Consider the following 6283-nt stretch of genomic DNA (forward strand, 5'->3'; position numbering starts at 1 on the left):
CGGGCCGCGCAGGCCGGCGCGGCGGGTAGCGTCGGCGCGCCACGTGGCGGCTCCGGATTGGCCGGGAGCGGCGGCGGGATCTGTCCGACGGCGCGAAGGGAATTTTTTTAGGGTTTCGGGACCCGGATTTGGACGGGGGAGGTGTTTTTATAGGTAGAGGGAGCTAGGAGAGTCCAAATAAGGAGCGGTTTCCGCCCACACGATCGTGATCGAACGACCGAGAGTATGGAGGGGAGTTTGCTGGGTTTTGGGCCACTTTGGAAGGGTGTTGGGCTGCACACAAAAGAAGGGGTTTCGGGCTACGCGGTTAACCGTTGGAGTATCAAACGGACTCCAAATGGCACGAAACTTGACAGGCGGTCTACCGGTGGTATACCAAGGCCGCTTGGCAAACCTCGGGCCATTCCGAGAAAGTTTAACACCCACTCACAACAGGAGACAAAAGGAGGACGCCGGAGGACATCGGAGCGCCGGATTGCAAAACGGACAACGGGGAAAATGCTCGGATGCAAGAAATGAACACGTATGCAAAATGAGATGCACATGATGACATGATAAAAAGCAACATGCAAGCACATGACATGGCAACGACGACAAATAACTGGCAGACATCTGGCGCATCGAATTCGGGGCGTTACAGCACTCCTCCACTAACAAGAGATCTCGTCCCGAGATCTTAGGACCGAGACGGAAGGGAAAAGGGATGAGGTGAAACAAGAACTCAAGAGAAGAAGCAAAGAATCGAGAGCACTCGAGAAGAAGAGAGGAACGACGAGGATGACGGGAATCGAAAACTCACTGAATCAGATAGACTATGAAATGACTCCGGTTAGAACGAGATAAGAAACGAGTAAGACTGAAAGGATTTAGGCAGCACTCCGGTTGAAACATGGAAGAATGGAACACGATCTTGAGAGGATGGAACGATACTTGATGAACTCTTAGGATAATGAATTAAATCATGAAGAATCACCATGAAGAACTCCGGTAATAAAAAGGATGATGAGATAGAACTAAAGGATGAAAAGAATAAGATTAAATCTTACGATGATTTAGATGGAGGTTCCGACGAGATGGCCGAGGAAATTTTGTACTCCAGAAAATAAAAGATGAAAACACTTGGAGCTAGAATTTATACACCAAGAACAAACTCTGAAGGAAGGGATTACTCGCTTGGATGAAATACGAATAAGATTTATTGTATGCTTGTCCTTCATCAAATAAAATTGATGACAAGCAATGGATTTTGCATACTACTTATTCTTCTTGAAAAAGAATTGAGAAGTGACATATCGTAAACTTGAGAAGGTCTTCATGAACCACCGGTAGGATTGAAGGAACGAATGGATTAAAATGATAATCAAAGAAAAAGAATCTTGAACAAACCACCGTAAGAATTTGAAAATGACTGATGGAAGAGAATGAATCACTGGGAAGAATTAGAAGAACAAATATGATTGAGGGGATTTAGATACAAAAGAACAAAGAGATCATGAGCTGATTAAAGAACACTTGAACGAAGCACCGGGGTAAATAGAGAACGATAACTAGAATGATGGCCTCCGGTGAAAAAAAAACGGGAAAACAACTCCTGACATGCTCCGGATGGGTATGCAAAAGAATATCTGACAAATGGAATAATTCGAGACGATAGCATGAAACTAGAACCACGAAACTTCAAGAGAACGGGCATGATTTAGAGGAAAAAAAACTCTTCTTCAGTCTTCAAATGACGACGAGAAAACACCATCAAAATTTGTTAAGGCACTCCAGGAGAATGTAAAAGAGGAAGGGTTGAACCAAAGATGAAAAGAATTTGAAAGCGATCTTGGAGAAGGCATGTGACTGCTGGGATCCATTCTGACATCACACTTGAAAAGAATTGAAAATAACTCTGGGGAAATTAGAAGAGTCAGGTAAGATCCTAGGAAAAGACCTGTGGGTTAGGGCCCACTAAAGAGAAACACCGTTGGAAAGGATGTTGAACAGATAGATGATGCACCGGAATAATTAAAATATTTGAATGAGGTGACACCCTCGAATTAATTGGAACACATACGAATCTCCTGAGATGTCTTGAACACTCCGGAAGGATAAACTGGCGAGAGGCGAACGAGCAAAGGGAAATATTTGAGCTGAGGGAAAGAATACGATCGACAATGAAAAACTTGAATTGAATCCACCGGAGAAGCAAAAGAGATGAAGAATGTCAAACGAGACAAGAATTCACTAGTTGAAATAATTGAGGGAAGACTAAAGAGGCTCCATACGAATGGAATTGATGGTCGAAAGAGATGCAGGCTCCGGGAAGAAGAGGGTGGGAGGGCGGGAAAACAAAGGCAACTTGGAAGGGGGAACCGACGAATATCTTGAAGAGAAAACACCGATTGAAAGAATGCAAATGTGCCACACGAGTAGGATGGATACTCGATTACGGACTCTGACTTCGAGATGAAAAAGGGGTGGGCGGGTGGGAAAAACAACAACTGAGGATTGAACTTGGAAACGATGAAGAGGCTCGAGTCAACTTGACGAGAAATGCACCGGATGCAAAGAGCTGAGGAACAACTACCGGAAAACCAACTGCGTGAACCTAAAGAAAATTTGAAAGGGAAGAGGAGTAATTCAAAACACCTACGTCAAGATTCCTCACCAGAGCGACGAAGGGGCTGAGGAGTAAAAAGAATTCCTACTCTCCGATATAACTAGACTCCGAAAACAGTTTTCTTCTAGACTCAACAACGGCCAAACTACACGATCAATCAAGGGGGCTTCTAAGGTCGGTCGAGGCTCTGATACCAACTTGTCAGGCCCAATATGCGACCCTATCCAAAAGGAACTCGAAGGTCCCACCAAGGATAGACCCGCATATTGGAACACTTTTGCAAGGTGGATATCATTACATCAACATTACATAATAGATAGGGATACATACAAGAGGCATACAATGCCACACGAATACAACATCAATACATCATACATAAGATCAACATCCGAACTACGGATGAAACACAAACAAAAACTCAAACGACATCCACCCTGCTAGCCCAGGCTGCCGACCTGGAACCTCTCCCCTGATCGAAGAAGCAGCAGAAGAAGAACTCCAAAAACAAGCAAACATTGCTGTCGCGTCATGATCATCGGATAAAACTGTACCTACAACTGTTGTTGTAGTAATATGTGAGCCACGAGGACTCAGCAATCCCATTACCATGGGTATCAAGACTAGCAAAGCTTAATGGGTAAGGAAAGGGTAAAGTGGTGAGGTTGTAGCAGCGACTAAGCATATATGGTGGCTAACATACGCAAATAAGAGCGAGAAGAGAAGCAAAGGAACGGTCGTGAAGCTAGCAATGATCAACAAGTGATCCTGAACTCCTAATTACGTCAAACATAACCCAGAAACCGTGTTCACTTCCCGGACTCCACCGAAAAGAGACCATCACGGCTACACACACGGTTGATGCGTTTTAATTCGGATCTGGTGTCAAGTTATCTACAAACAGACATTAACAAATTCCCATCTGCCCATAACCGTGGGCACGGCTTTCGAAAGTTTATACCCTACAGGGGTGTCCCAACTTATCCCATGATAAGCTCTCGCGATCAATGAAGGATATACCTTCTCCTAGGAAGACCCGATCAGACTCGGAATCCCAGTTTACAAGACATTTCGACAATGGTAAAACAAGACCAGCAAAGCCGCCCGATGTGCCGACAATCCCGATAGGAGCTGCACATATCTCATTCTCAGGGCAACACTGGATAAGTCAAGCTACGAGTAAAACCAACCCTCAAGTTGCCCCGAGGTGTTCCCGCAGGCTGCTCGGTTCGGACCAACACTTAGAGAAGCACTGGCCTGGGGGGGGGCTATAATAAAGATGACCCTCGGGTTAATTACTCCCAAGGGAAATTTAGGTGGTGGTGAGCCAAATGGTAAAACCAAGGTTGGGCCTTGCTGGAGGAGTTTTATTCAAAGCGAACTGTCAAGGGGGTCCCATAAATCACCCAACCGCGTAAGGAACGCAAAATCCGGGAACATAACACCGATATGACGGAAACTAGGGCGGCAAGAGTGGAACAAAACACCAGGCATAAGGCCGAGCCTTCCACCCTTTACCAAATATATAGATGCATTAATAATATAAGAGATATTGTGATATCCCAACAAAATCCTGTCCACCATGGAGCAATCTTCAACTTCACCTGCAACTAACAATGCTATAAGAGGGGTTGAGCAAAGCGGTAACATAGCCAAGCAACTGTTTGCTAGGAAGGGTGTCAAAGGTTAGAGGTTCATGGCAATTTGGGAGGCTTGACGAGCAAATGATAGGTAACGCAGCATAGCGATAGAACGAAGCAACTAGCAAAGCAATGATAGTAGTGAGATCCAGGGTAGTGGTCATCTTGCCTGAAATCCCGCAAGGAAGAAGAACGAGTCCATGAAGAAGATGAAGCCACGAAGACGAACCAAGCGTAGACGAACGAATCCTCACGATCGCAACGAAACGGGAAATATCGAGAAGAAGCACACAACATGGTAAACACACCACACATAGACAAGACATGATGCACAACAAGCATGATGCATAACAAAGCTACATGAAGCTACTCGTGGCAAAAGATGATGCATACAAGAACAACACATCAAAGCAAGTTCAAATGAGGCCGGAAACAACATATAACAATTCCGGTAAGTCCTCATATGCAAATTTCGAAATTAGATCAGATCTGAATAAACATTATGTTCAAGTTGTTAAACAACAAGTTAAGATGCACCAAGATGATCTACACGAAATTCTAGTCAAGTTACATATAAAGTTCATTTAATTCGAAGCTACGGCCTAGAAGATATGAGCAAAACAAGTTAAACATGGCATTGATGCAAAATGCAAACAAACATCAAGCAAACACACCAAAACAAGGATGCAACCTGATAATATGAAACTACATGCAAAATCAAGCAAGTTTCATATAGAGCACACTCAAAACGGAGCAACGGATCAACACATACACTCTATACAAGTCATAACAACAATCTGTCCAAAACAGCAACTAGGCATATTGCAAGCATCAAACCAACATGCTATAGCACCCCAACATGAGAACAACAAGCTTGGACATGATGTACAGGTAAAGCATAACAAAACATGAACACTGAGCTATCTCCAGAAATCACTAGAACATGCTCAAACACACATGGCAAGATTGCAAATAATAACAGTTTTAGACTTTAGCAGAAATAACATCAGGTTGTAATGTTTAGAGCTATCAAACAACATGTTACAGGAACTTATCATGGCAAACAAAGGCATGGCATGAATCTACTAAATGCATAGGACAAAAGTCCTTTACTGATCATGAGCCAAAAAGGATCAGAAGATATGATGGCACCCATGTAAACATAGCAAGTTATATGACAGATTCAAACATGGCAGGAACAACGATAAGTAGACATGTTGGTGAGCTTGAACCACTCACCGCAGAGCAATACATGGCATGGCAAGGCAACCAACAGAAAGAAGACATGTTTATGAAGCTAAGCCTGGCAGGAGCAAGTTCATAGGGTGCATGGATCACTAGGAAATCACATGGCAAAACTGAACTTCATGTTAACAGGCTGACAGCAACATCATTTAGCAACTTTGGAGCAAGATATGAAGAATATACAGCAAGCTATAAATGCAACCAGGGGCATGTATGGATAGCTCATAACCATATGTACAAAACATCCTTACTGAAGTATCTCAAAATAAGCATGGATACACCCCTGTAAAGATGGCATGGCATAGTTCAAAACATATGTAGGTCTCAAGTTCATAAGATGCACACATCAATCATGGCAAAAATGACAAAAGTGCAAGTTATAACAGCTTCAGCAGATTAACAACAACATGCACTCTTGCAACGAGGATTCAGGCATCAAGATGAGCTCAAATGAAAATGATGCAATGGAATGAAATGAAGTACTCGTTGAGGCGAACAATTTGACATATTACACGAACAAAACGGAGCAGTATGTAGCAAGTTATGATGCGATGAACATGGCATGATTATGCAAAATATTTCGGGACTTGGTGGAAAAAACCAGGGTCAACCTCATCTGGATCTGAAACAGGCTCGGTTTTCGAGGTTCGTCGGAGTTCATCGCCGGAGACGAGGAGGAAGATGCCGGGGAGGCGCGGGGAGGCGGCCCCGGCCCGGATCTGACCGGATCCGGCCGGCGGCACGCTGGGACGGCGGCGGAGGGAGCTGCGGCGGCGGGGCGCGGGGCGGATCCGGC

The sequence above is a fragment of the Triticum aestivum genome, chromosome 4B, assembly GCF_018294505.1.
Source record: "Triticum aestivum cultivar Chinese Spring chromosome 4B, IWGSC CS RefSeq v2.1, whole genome shotgun sequence".
NCBI classification, from domain to species: Eukaryota; Viridiplantae; Streptophyta; class Magnoliopsida; order Poales; family Poaceae; genus Triticum; species Triticum aestivum.